We start from the raw sequence: 13,524 nt of genomic DNA, 5'->3' as shown, positions 1-13,524 counted from the left end.
CTGAGGGAGCTCATGGCAAGTGGGCAGCACTGCCCAGACACAGCTGTGTGCAGGAGCAGCTCCTCCGCAAAGAGCAGCAGGGCTCTGGACACTGCCTGCTGCTGCTGACATGAGAGGAGACAAGGCAGAGAGAAGTGGAAGGCAGTGTGGAGTGGGAGGACAGAGGAGAACTTCTTGTGGGAGAAGTCTTCGCAGCCCTGAACACTGTAAGTCTCTGGCTGCAGGGCAATGCTACTGAGCTTCCTGGAAGGGTCTTCTGAACCTGCTTCATCCCATGACTGATAGTTTTTTTAAGGATCGCTCTCCTTTGCAGAGGAGGGGGAGATGCTTCAGAGCAGGCATTCCCTGCCACAGCGTCACAGGGACAGGGCATGCTGCTACTTTCTCCCAAGGATGGCTGCAGGGCTGTGAAGCTGGGATATGCACACAGGTCTTCCAATGGCTGTGATTCAGAGCAGTGTCGCTGCACTGCAGAGGAAGGTGCAAAAAAGGCCACTTGAAAGGGAAGGAGCTTTCCTTCCAGGGCTTTCAGTTTCCTAATGTTGGCAGGGAGGAAAAAGGAAAGAGTTTTGTGGTTTGGCAAGGACCTGGGACTCACTGACCTTCCCTCTCAGAGATCAGTAGGTCTGTGAGAAAGCTCAGCAAACCCTTTCAACCCCACCTCCACCTACAGCAGCACCTACATCGCCTTTATGGACTTATCAGGGCTTATGTGACTTGCTCTTTAGGACCTGTGAGCACAGAGATGCCCCTGGACAGTGCCCTGATCTGGGAGGTTTCTGTAGGGCAGAACTGTGCAGACAGAGGGTGGGACAGGGTCTGTGAGTACGGACAGGGAAAAGATGTTGGGAGAGAGAAAGCTGCAGGCAGCAGGGACAGCTGCAGGCCGTAGAGATGGGCAGGGAATGAGAGGGAAGTGCCAACAGAATCATCATGGGAGGATGGATTTGGGCAAGTCATGGTCAGTGGTCAGTCCCTCCAATGCAGACACCTTCCTCTGAGCAAGCTCCCTGTGTCTCCTCTCCCGCGCAACAGAGCCTCTGCCCTGACAGCCACGGGGTCCAGGGCATGAGCTGCCTTCTCTGCAGCCAGCCCTCCGGCAGAGGAGAGGTGCCTGACAAAGGGACTGAGAGTGACTGCCCTGCGATGTCACTGTCTGCGAGGTGGCATGCCTAGCGGTAAGGTGAAGGCTTTCCTGAGTTCCCATCTGTCTTTCTCTTCTTGTCTCCCTTGACAGAAGGATCTTGGTTCTGTTCCTTGTTTCCCCTCCTGTCCATGATGCTCCTATTCCTGCTCTTGGGCTCTCTGGTTTTGGGGCGGGGGGGGGGGGGGTTCAGCTGCAGTTCAGACATGGATGCTACAAGTTGTGCAGCAGAGGGGTCTGCATGGGAATGAGGTTGCCCCAGCCCTCTACTGACTTGTGGAGCTCCAGGAAATGCCGTCCGTGGGGCTGGGAAATGAGCTGACTCTCCCTTAAGGAGAGCCCATCTCTAGTCCTAAGAGTCCTTTGATTGTTTCCTTATAGTGTCCGGGCAGACTGCGTGCTGCCCTCTAGAAAGGCACTGCTGTCTCATAGCACTTCTGTGATATCTGAGAGCCCCATGAGGAAGGTGGAGAGATGCTGAGAGTATGGAGCTGGTGGTGGGACGCTGTATGTGGGCATCTGAAAAGAGCCCTGTGTGTCCTTGGCTAGAAGGGGAGTGTGGAGATCTCCCTCAGGTGCCCAGAGAAAGGATGAGAAGTTTGGAGGTGTGCACTTTGAAACTGGACTCGTGTGCTCTCATCAGGGGCTGGTTTCTTTCTAGGGCAACATATGAGTGTGATCATCCTCCAGCTGAAAGAGTTGCAAGCACAGGACAGCTGGGAATGAGACTAATAGACAAACTAGCTGTCCACACTCTGCACCTAATGACAGTGAATCCATGCCAAGGATTTCTACCTTTGAGGAACACTCCCCAGGGATGACAAGGACATCTCAAAGAAAATAAAAATTCCCTGAAACTCTCTTCCTCAAACCTCATTCTTTAGAATTCAGAGTGAAGATGCTGAAAAGCCCTTCTACACAATGAGTGGATTTCACCTGACCGAAATTGTGACTGTCAGAGCTGGTCACACCAATTCCCCTGTGCCCACTGCTTGACAGCAGGACAGACGTCTCTGGGTCCCATGGAGAGAGATCCCTGCTCCTCACAGCACACTCAGCCAGGGCAAAGAGGAGCTGAAGCATGGGAGCTGCAGAAAGAGCCTCTCAGTAAGGAGAGAGGCAGTGTGGGGGCATGTACAAGAACTGCAACATTTGGGAGGTTCTTTGCCTGAAAAGTCTCTGCTAACTTCTCAATGTCTTTTCTCCTTTGCACAGTCCCCCATGCCTGGAGACAGCAAAATGTCCAACAGCAGCTCCCTCAACGAGTTCCTCCTCCTGGCATTTGCAGATACGCGGGAGCTGCAGCTCTTGCACTTCTCGCTCTTCCTGGGCATCTACCTGGCTGCCCTCCTGGGCAATGGCCTCATCATCACAGCTGTAGCCTGCGACCACCGCCTCCACACCCCCATGTACTTCCTCCTCCTCAACCTCTCCCTCCTCGACCTTGGCACTGTCTCCATGACAGTCCCCAAATCCATGGCCAATTCCCTGTGGGACACCAGGGCCATTTCCTTCTCAGGATGTGCTGCTCAAGTCTTTCTGGTTTTCTTCTTGTTAGGAGGAGAGTATTTTCTTCTCACTGTTATGGCCTATGACCGCTTTGTTGCTATCTGCAGACCCCTGCACTACGGGACCCTCATGGGCAGCAGGGCTTGTGTCAAAATGGCAGCAGCTGTCTGGGCCAGTGGTTTTCTCCATGGTCTCCTGCACACTGCTAACACATTTTCCATACCACTCTGCCAAGGCAACACAGTGGACCAGTTCTTCTGTGAAGTTCCCCAGATCCTCAAGCTCTCCTGCTCAGACTCCTACCTCAGGGAAGTTGGGCTGATTGTGGTTAGTGCCTGTTTAGCCTTTGGGTGTTTCATTTTCATTGTGCTGTCCTACGTGCAGATCTTCACAGTTGTGCTGAGGATGCCCTCTGAGCAGGGACGACACAAAGCCTTTTCCACGTGCATCCCTCACCTGGCCGTGTTCTTCCTGTTTGTCAGCACTGACATCTTTGCCTACCTGAAGCCCCCCTCCATCTCCTCACCAGATCTGGATCTGGTGGTGGCTGTTCTGTACGTAGTCGTGCCTCCAACTCTGAACCCGCTCATCTATAGCCTGAGGAACAAGGAGCTCAAGGATGCCCTGAGGAAAGTGATTTCATGGGCATTTTTCAGCACTGGTAACACTGCTTTTGCTCTCTACAAATGACTCCCCCTGCGTCCCATACCAGGACTGAGCTTTGTTTGTTCACTTTATTTTTATTACTACTACTATTACTGTTATTAATATTTATCACCATTTTGCTACACAAATGGTTGGATTCATTCCACCTTTCCTGAGACTGCTCTGTCTCACCTGGTGCCCATATAAATTTGTGTCCAACACTGGGTCAGAGCTGACTCCCTCACAGTATCTCTGTAATAAAGTAGGTTCTTGCAGGTGTAGTGCCTGAAGGCTGGGCTCTTCCTCCAAAGCTGCTGTCCCTCACACCCTGTCCCCAGCACATTTCCTTGAGACAGTCTCTCCCACCCTGCGTGCTGACTGTTACCCCCAAAATTACCCACAAACAGGGCTGCATGCCCAGCTGGAGGACTGGATGTCCAGCTGTGAGCCCTGGTAGGATGAGCCCTCTGCTGGGTCCTCTGCAGGACTGTCACAGAGCATGCAGAGGAGGACCTGGGGCCATCTACTGGGCCTGTAGACCATCCTCCTCCCATGGGGGCCCTCAAGCAGGGGGCCTCAGTGCAAAAATCCATCCCATCTTGCTGCTGCATGAACAGAGAGGAGAAATTGCCCAAGGAAACTCCTCCCAGACCCAGCCCCTCGTACCAGCCATTTCCATCACTGGCCATTACCCATGGTCCTGGAGAGGAGTGAGCTCTGAATGTGACCAGCTCTGTCTGCCTCCTGGGCTGAGCACCTGTATGGGGGAATGGCCAGCCCTGCCTGGCCTCTCCCTTTTGGCTCAGATCCCAACAGACCCCAGAGCAGGCATTCTGATAACCCTGGGGGGAGAGGATCAGGGCTGGGCAGGGTCTGTGGACTGGTGGGAGGCTGCCAGGCAGAAGGGCCGAGGGGGATGGGGCAGCAAGGGCTGTCATGGAGACCATGCTGGGGGGATGTTTCCCCACCCCAGAATGCACCCTGTCCTGTGCGGGGCCTGCACAGTGGGGCTGTGGGGCCAAATGGAGGTTAGCAGGGCTGAGACAGTGGAGGGCTGAGGTGCTGATGAGAGCCACGACACTCCAGAAACTCCTGACAGTCATGAAGGGGACTCACTGCTGCTAGCTGGATCACGGTTTTCTCTAGGGCTGCAGGCACCAGCACCACCTGCCAGGACTCCCAGACCCAGCACAGATGGTCAGTGCCCAGTACTGCAGCTCACAGTGCCCCCCGTCCTGTGTCAGTCTCTCAGCAGCACCGCTAGGTGCATCACTCCCAGCCCAGGTGTGGAGAGGAGCTGCTGGAGGTCTTCACTTCTCATGCCTGCTGATCCCGTCTCTGCCCTGTCATCGGCCCACAGGCTCTGCCTGGGTCATGTCATGTATCCATACATTCTCGTCTAAGACCACGTAGGGATCTGCAGCACATAGCTCTGCTTGCAGCTGGCCACCACAGCCCACCTGCGCAGTCTCAGGAGATCCCAGCAAGGCTGTGCTTGGAGGTGAGGCTGTGATTGTCCTCAGTCAAAGTTGGTGGGCTGGTCTGGCTGGGAGCTAAGGGCAGGAAAGCTCAAGAGACAACAAGGAGAACATGCAGTAAGGGAAATTTCAAAGGAGTTGAAGGAAAAATAAAGAAACATCCATGGTAGTTGAGCAGCATTGGGGCAGGGGATAGGAAATCTTATAAAAACCCTCCTGAAGAAAGCACCTACCAACCTGATCTAACTGTCAAGTTAGCCCAGCTCAGAGCAGATCGTGGTCCTGGAGATCTCTGGTGGTCCCTCCCAACCCAAATCCTCTAGGAGGAAGGGGCTGAAAAGTGGTGTCCTGGGCAGGGGACACTGTTGTGGGGTTGAGGCTTTGCTGGCATTTGGACTGCCTGGTCAAGCCTGTCCTCAGAGTTACAGAGTGAGCGAGTTCATCCTCAAAAGGAGTCTCTGCTCCAGGGACAACAGGAGTCAAAGCAGTGCCAGGAGACTCTAAAAAAGTTCTAGACAACACACCAGGCATTCAGGCTCTTCAACTGCTGAGGTGTCCCCAGACCGGTGCTTTGCATCCTGGGTCTGAAGGGCTGAGAAATCTTTACAGCCAGAGCAGATTGCAATCCCATCTCCTGGGCTCATGCGTTACAGGGCATCAGCAGGGCTGTACTGGCTGCAGGGAGGGAATCATTGCCCAGGGCACAAGCAGATCCCCCTCTGCCCTCCCCTCTCTCTTCACAACCCGGAAAGAGATTATGTTTCCCGTGTTGGCCCTCTCTGCCAGGCTGTATTCCCAGCTGGAGGGGATGCAGGCTTCACCCTGGGGAAATGCAGGAGAGCCCAGTCTCATCTAGAGAACCAGGGTCCCACCACACCTGCTGGGTGGCCAGGGCTACAAGTTGCAGACACCACTCTGTTCCCAACACACCTCCTGCCTGGAGCTGCAGGGTGCCCAGCAAGAAGGCAGGCATGCCTGGGGGTTGGGTGCCATTGGGGTGGTGGCCTTTGGACCAGCCTCTGTCACTGAGGCACTCAGGAGATTCTCCAGCTCCATGTTAGTGGCAAAGTTCGTGTCCCAGCTTCTTCCCTCTGGAGAGCTGAGGATTTCATTCTCGGGAGAAGGGGAAAAAGGAAAACCTTTTGTCCATGGGATCACCCCGTCAACCCTCTACTGTCTTCTCCTTCTCTATCACGCCCAGAAGTCCTTTGGAAGGGGCATTCTTTGGTTTCTGACCCTGTATCTGACCCTGCTTTGAGCAGCACGTTGCACTACAGGCCTCCTGTGGTCCCTTCAACCAGAATTATCCTGAACACCTATGATCTCAGGCCCCTTTTCAAGCACAGAGTGAATGTCTCTGGGACAGGAGTCCTTTGTGCTTTATGTGACCATCTAAAAGAAGGCAGGTGAGCAACCTCTCCTTCCTGTTGACTATAAGGCCAGCCTGGGAGGCACTGCCTCTGGCATATCTACATTACTGAGGAAATTCTTTGCATCCACCTTTAACCACCTGAAAGGCCACTGCCTGGATTCCCTCAGTGATGAGGGGAGAAATGCAGGCTTTTCTGCAATGTGATTTCTGTACCTCTGTGGTTTGTGCCTCTAAGTAGATGGTGCCATCCTCCCCTTGGTTTCTTGCCTGAAGCTCAGGCTGGATGGGCATGTGAATGTGGAGGTTTTCTGTCACTGCCGTGACTGTGAGATGGTGGAGAGGCAAGAGGAATAACAGAATGACCACCCTGGACTGCAGCAGAGAGGATTTCATCTCATTTGGGATGGATTTAGGCAAGCCAAAGCTCCGCTGGAGCTGGAGCTGGATCTAGGAAGGGATGGGGAGGGTAACCTGAAGGACTTCTGTAGGGACATTGGCAGTACAAGGCAGGCAGGCAAGGAAAATGTGTTCTCCCTGCTCAGTGGGGCAGGGGACGTAGTGACAAAGAGAGGGGAAAGGCTGAGGAGCTCATTGCTTCTTTCACCTTGTCTTTTCCTGGTCTTGTCTACGGCCAGGCCTCCCTGGCCCTCAAGTCCTTTGGCAGCATCTCTGTTAGCAAAGCCTCACCCCTGGTAGCGGAAGATGCATCTGGGGAGGACTTTTGCCCAGTGGGCACACACAAGTCCATGGGACCAGACAGGAAGCACCCCAGGGTGCAGGGAGAGGTGGCTGGAGTCACTGCAACGCTGCTCCCAATTGTCTAGGAAATGTCATGGTAATCAGGGAGGTTCCTGATGACTGGGAAAAGGCAGACATCACAGCCATTTTCCAGAAGGGGAAGAGGGAGGGTCTGGGGAAGGACAGGCTGGTCATCTTCGTCTCAGTCCCTGGGAAGGTGATGGAGCAAATCCTCCTGGAAACCATCTCCAAGCATAGGAAGGAGAAGGCCTGGAAGAGGATGCATGCATTGAGCAAGGGGAAATGGAAAGCATGCCTGACCAACCTGATTGCCTTCTACCATCAGATGAATACGTGTGTGCACAAGGGGGATTTTGCAGGGATTCTGTGAACCTTCACTTTAGCAAGCCTTGGACACAGTCCCCCAAGAGTCTCCTTATAGGCAAATTGTTGAGCTCTGCCCTGGATCAATGGACCATAAGGCAGGTGGAAGACTGGATGGACCATCAGGCTGAAACGCTGTCATCAGTGGTACAAGTTCCATGTGGCAGCCGGTTAATAGCGGCATCCCTCAGTGATCAACATGTGGGGCAGGACTGTTTAACATCTTTATGAATGGTCTGCACAGTGGATGGAGTGCACTCTCAGCACCCTTGTGGACAATGCATAAGTGGGGGGATCCCCTGGACAACCTCATCTAGTTCCCTCTGCATTGACCAGGGTGGCTGGGACTAGGTGATGTCCAGAGGTGTCGTCCACCCTAAGTGCTGTGATTCACTGAATCTTTCCCTGGAGAGCTCTGTAAAGAGAGAAGAGGCCGAGGAAGAGGAAAGGCCAGAGAGGCAGAAGAAGAGAGCTGAAACATGACAGTTTAAATTAACTAGTTCCTCAGAATAAAGTTTCTCCATTCTGAGTGCTGGTAGCAAATGTATTTTGATGAATAATGTGTGTGTGTGTGTGTGTGTGTGTGTACACACAATCGCATACACAGGCTAATTCCTGTAGTGCATGAACATGGTGCTGCCAATTCATAAGAAAGAAAAAAATATCTGGCAATGGTAAAAACTGTGTGAAGTTTTGGAAATGAGCATTTCTTGTCAGTTGTTGCAGTGAGTTATCTTTTGAGAAGATCTCAATTTATGACTAGGATCTCCTTTTTTGGGCTTGATTCATTTGACTACATAGAGAGGCTATTGCTGCCTGAGATGCCCTGGGGTAGCTGTGTTGCCATGTGGTGCTGGAAATTTTGGAGGCGGCTCCTGCGGGACCTGAGCTTGTCATTAGGAAATGTATCTCAAAGCAAATCAGCTGAGACAACTAAGTTCCCTCTTTGGAGGAGAAAGGGAAGTTGAGAGAACTGGATTTGACAGAGACATCTGCACTGATGGGGTCTGGCCTGGGATGAGATCAGCCTCATCCTTGTTGTCCCCAAAAATGAAGTCACACTTTGCTGACTGTGCAGGGAATGAAAAGGGAGTGTGGCGAGATGTCAATGTGCTCCCTTCTTGCCCCGTTCTGAGTCCTGCCCAGTTAAGAGATGGGAATCAGGGCTTCCAGAGTCGGACATTTCCACCTCTTGCACATAACGACCCTCTGATGCCACAGTTTGTAATTCTGGAATCAGTCTTCCTTCAGCGCTTAGAGAGGGCCCATTGGTGATTATTTTAGTCTACTTCAATGAACATGATGAAAGAGTGGAAATCTTCAGGAAGGGTGTAAATCTGGAGAGAAGAAATATCGATCTGCCCTTGACCTTGTGTTTCCCCTGCTCTGTCTATTAGGCTGTGGATGTAATCTCAGTGATCTCTCACATATTTCCATATGTCCTGATTAAATTGGTCATTTCTAAAGGCATCTTTGCATCAGACTCTCTGGACATATGCATTTTCCATAGTTTCCCAGTTTTCCTTCTCCCCTTGCTCTTTATCCTTTCAGGTACCTCTCAGCTCTCCAGGTGCTGCTCTGAGCTGCTGGGAGTCTGAAGCTTGCCTCGTCTTTCAGCAGTCTCCTCGTCTCTTTAGCCCGCTCCTTTGTTGTGTTTTGGTCTATCCCTTCCAATGTATCTGTCAAAAATATTTCAAGGAAGGTTATGCCTTGTGGGCAGTGGACCTCACTGGAGGCAGCTTGGACTTGACATACAGTTGAGGAGTGTCTTGTATCTTTTATTAAACTGTTCCAAATTTTAATTTTGTTTGTTTGCTATTAAGAAAAACCATAATGTGACTGTTTGCAGCTAGTTCTCGAAGGAAAGCAGGTGGGAACTGGTGCACATGAGCTGTAACATTCAGCTACAGCCTTGAGTGGCAAAAGGTTCGATTTTCACAAGAGTGATGTGAAGTCCCCAGCGGCTACTGAAGGAAATGGCAGGGCTGGGGAGCTGGGGAGGAAGGTTCTCCATACATGTTTCCTGTCAAAAATTCTGCTTGTCCAACATGTCCCAACTTCATTAGGAGACACTGTGGGTCAGTATGAATTGGGGAATGAGGGTATGACTTATTCTGCAAACTGAAGAATCAAGAAAGCTTAAGAAGCAGACATCTTTCATTTCCAGGTGCTCATTGAAATCTGCTTAATTTCAATACACTCCTCCAAACATTCCAATTAACCCCACAAGAATTGACAAACTGAAGAAAGTTATGGAAAGAGGCATGGCTCCTTAGGTTTTTTTTTTTTTTATTTTAATGACCCCTTGGTGTATTTGGGGCTGAGCCCATGAACTTCAGATGCTGAGAGGAGGCTGAAGAAACTTCTCAAGAAGTTAAATTCAAAAAAAATTCTAAGTTTTTTGGAGCATTAATGGGTCCCACCGAGGGCCATTACCAACAAAGTCTCCCCAGGGGCTGATTAGAGCAGAAAGTTGGAGGCCCTGATTGCAGGTAGGCAAAGGCAATGTGAGGGTGGCTGTGATGCCAAGTCATCTTTGATGTGTGTTATCAAGCAGAGTGACCAGGAACTGACAGCCATCCCCTGGGTAGGGTGATGCTTTCCATTACGAATTGGTCAGGGCTCTTCCTGGGGCCAGTGTGAGGGTGAGGGTGCACAATGCCAAGTTAAGGACCATGATATGGCATGTCCTGGGCTCCCAAGGGACAAGGAGGCAGCAAGGCCACAGTGCTTTAAGGAATGGCATCTTCTTGTGGGCCTCGGTGTCAGAGACACCAGCCATAGCCAAAAGGACAAAGACCTAGCTATGCTGGGAGCTTTCAGCCTTGGCAGTGCCCTCGGCTGTCTCCACCACAGGCTGTCCTATGCTTTCCCACACCTCTGCCTGTTTCCCTGCAGAATGTACACACCCAAGCTGCTTCCCCTCCTTGCTTTCACCCCGCGATCTCCCTACCTCTCCTCATGTCTTCCTGTCCTCACTTGCTTTTCCTTGAAACACAAAGCCAGGGGCTGATCCCAGACTCCCTCTGGGTGACGTGTTGCACCTCAGCACTACCCTAGGAGTGACATTCTTTTGACCTGAAGTCCAGTCTGAACCTCTCAAGATGCAGTTTGTAGCTCTTTCCCCTTCTCATGCTCTTTCCCACTGCCAAGAAAAGCTCCATCATCTCTGAAACCACCCTTCAAGCAGTCATCGGCTCCTGCTCTACTGCCTTTTGCCTCCACTTCAGCAGACTAAAGAAGCCCAGGTCCCTCAACTTCTCCTCATGGACGGGTTTATTCCCACCTAGGCGCAGGACTTGACTCTTCACTTGTAAACCTTCATGAGGTATCTGTTGTCCAAATGACCCGAATTTCTCAAGTTCCTTCGGGACTGAAGCTCCTCTGTGTCAAAACAAAAAGCAAAACAAAAACAAAAAAAAACAAAACAACAACAACAACAGAACAATCCAGTGCCAATGAGCTAAGGGTGAGCAGGTGAGGATGAGCAGAATGGGACAGGATCAGTATGGTAAAAGAGACAGACTTAGGAGGGGGGGGAAGAAAAAAACCAAGGAAATTAGAAGTGAAGCCAAGGATTGGTCAGGGCTGTCTTGGGGATTCCTGCCAAGAGGCCCTGCATTGGAATAATTCTGACTGGAGGAGGACAGGAAAGCTGCCTGCTTCCACTGTCACAGGGCACATGCGTGCTTTCCCTGACATCCACAAGAAAAGATTGAGAGTGGGAAGAATGATGGACTCCTTCAGAGTGGAAGGGACCTCAGGGGGTCTCCAGCCCAATCTGCTTGCTCCCAGCAGGGTCAGCTCTGGGGTCAGAGCAGGTTGCTCTGGGCTTCATCCAGCCTGGTCTTGGCAACCTCCAAAGGAGGAGACTGCACAGCGCTGTCTGGGCAACAAGTTCCAGTGCTTCCTCACAAAGCAAGTGCTCCAGCTCCCTGACTGCTGTGAGGGCCCTGGGCCAGACTCGCTCCCAGTTATCAAGCTCTTTCTTGTTCTGGGAACCCAAACCTGGATGCAGGGTTCTAGATGTGCTCCAATGAATACTGACTTAGAAGGCGATCACCATTTCCCTCCACCTCCTGCCTGTGTTCCTGCTCATACAGCCCACAATGCTTCTGGTCTTCTTTGCTGCCAGGGAATGCTGCTGCCTCATGTTTTGCCTCCTGTCCCCCAGCACCCTCACGTCCTTTTCCACAGAGCTGCTGCCCAGGCACTCAGGCCCCAGCCTTTAACACAGTGGGGTGTTGGTTTATCCCAAGTGCAAGACATGTCATTTGTCCTTATTGAATTCCATGAGGTTCCTGACAGTCCGTTCCTCCTGCCTGCCTAGGTTCCTCCGAATGGCAGCCCTCATCTACAGGCATGATGAGTGTTGCATCCTCCGTGTAACCAATACAGATGATAAAGAGGACAAGTTCGTGGAGAGACCCTGTGGTGCTCCACTTCTCCCTGGCCTCCAGGAAGAGTACTACCCATTCACCACTGCCCTCTCAGCCTCTGGTCATCCAAGCAGCTTTTTACCTATCCAGTTGTTTACTTTTCTAGACTGAAATGTTCTAACATGCATGCAAGTGGTCTGGATGTAGAGGAGGTGGCTCATACCCTGGATTCCATGTATTGACAGCCCATTCCTCCTGCCTGTCTAGGGCCCTCTGAATGGCAGCCCTCAAGCATATGGCTGGGGCCCCCTGCAGTTTTTTTGTTCTCAACAAGCATAATGAGTATTGCCTCTTCCATGTCACTAATCAAATCATCTGGTTGTGCACCCATCTAGGTGGTAAAATTCTAAATTGTATTCCACAAGGATATTGTGGGAGACAGTGTCAAACACCTTGTTCAAATCACATTGAAAAGCATTTTCTGCTCTCCAACCACAAATAGAGCTATGCAATCCTAGAAGGCAATCAGGTGATGAGGCACAATTTACCCTGGTCAAATCCAGGCTGCCTCTTCCCTATGACCTTCTTCTCCCTCATGTGCCCGGAAATGAGTGGACTCATTCCACGACACACTCCTCAACCAGTTGAGGCTGAACGACCTGTCATTCCCTGGGTTGCCCTCTGGGCCTTTTTTGAAAGTAGATGTAATGTTTGCCTTTCTGCAGTTATTGGGACCTCACCCCATCTCCACAACCTCTCAAGGATGACAGAGGGCGGCCTTGCTATGACAGCAGCCAGCTCTCTCAGTGTCCATGGATGCAGCCATTCCAGTCCCACTGACTTGTAGGGGTAGAGTTCTTGCAAGTCATCCCTCAATCAGCCCTCATGCACTGTTGGTTGCTTTTCTCGTCTGGAGCCCTGACTCTAGGCACAACAGCCCGGGAGACCTTGCTGGAGAAGATGAAAGCCAAAAAGGCACTGAGCTCCTCAGACCTCCCTACATCTGCTCTTACTAGATTCTCTGCCCCCTTCAGCAAAGAGCCAACATTTTCCTTTTATTCTTTACCATTCCTGAAGCAGTAGTAGCTCTTCTTCATGCCTTTGATGTCCCCTGCCAGTATGTACCCACTGAGAGCTTTGGCTTCCCTAACACCATCCCTACTTTAATGGACAATATTTTTGAATTCCTCCTTTGCTGCATATCCCTCCTTCCCCTTCTTGTATGGTGTCATATTGCCCTGGAGATGAGTTGTGAGCTCCCGTTTCAGCCTGGTTCCCCTTCTCATGCTGTTTCCCACCACCAAGAAAAGATCCATCATCTCTTCAAGCACTCAGAGGCTACTACTGTACTGCCCTTCGCCTCCATTTCACCAGGCTGAAGAAGCCCAGGTCCCTCAGCCTCTCCATACGGGCCATGTGCTTCAGGACACTAACCCCATCTTGGAAGACTCCTCTGGACCCTCTCCAGTTGCTCCCCATTCCTCCGGCACTGGGTAGCCCACTCTGGGACACACTATTCCAGATGCGGCCAAACCAGGACTGAGTCAAGGAAGATAATAATTCCACTTGTCTGGGTGGCCACACGCTTCATGAAGCAGCCTCGCATGAAGCTGGCCTCATCTGCAGTGAGCGTGCACCACTGGCTCATATGGCATCCCTCGAAATGTCCAGGCCCTTCTCCTCAGGGTCACTCCTCTGACAGTCAGGTGCCAGCCTCTCCTGATGCATGGGTTCTTCTGTCCCCTGATGCAGGACCTACCACTTCTCCTTGTACAACAGCATGAGGTTTCTGTTGGCCAAATCCCCAAGTTTTTCAAGGACCCTCTTGACTGAAGCTCCCTTGTGTCAGCTGTAAATGAGTGTGTGCAGATGGCT

The sequence above is a fragment of the Apteryx mantelli genome, chromosome 11 (genome assembly GCF_036417845.1).
Source record: "Apteryx mantelli isolate bAptMan1 chromosome 11, bAptMan1.hap1, whole genome shotgun sequence".
NCBI lineage: Eukaryota > Metazoa > Chordata > Aves > Apterygiformes > Apterygidae > Apteryx > Apteryx mantelli.
This window is presented reverse-complemented; position numbering follows the sequence as displayed.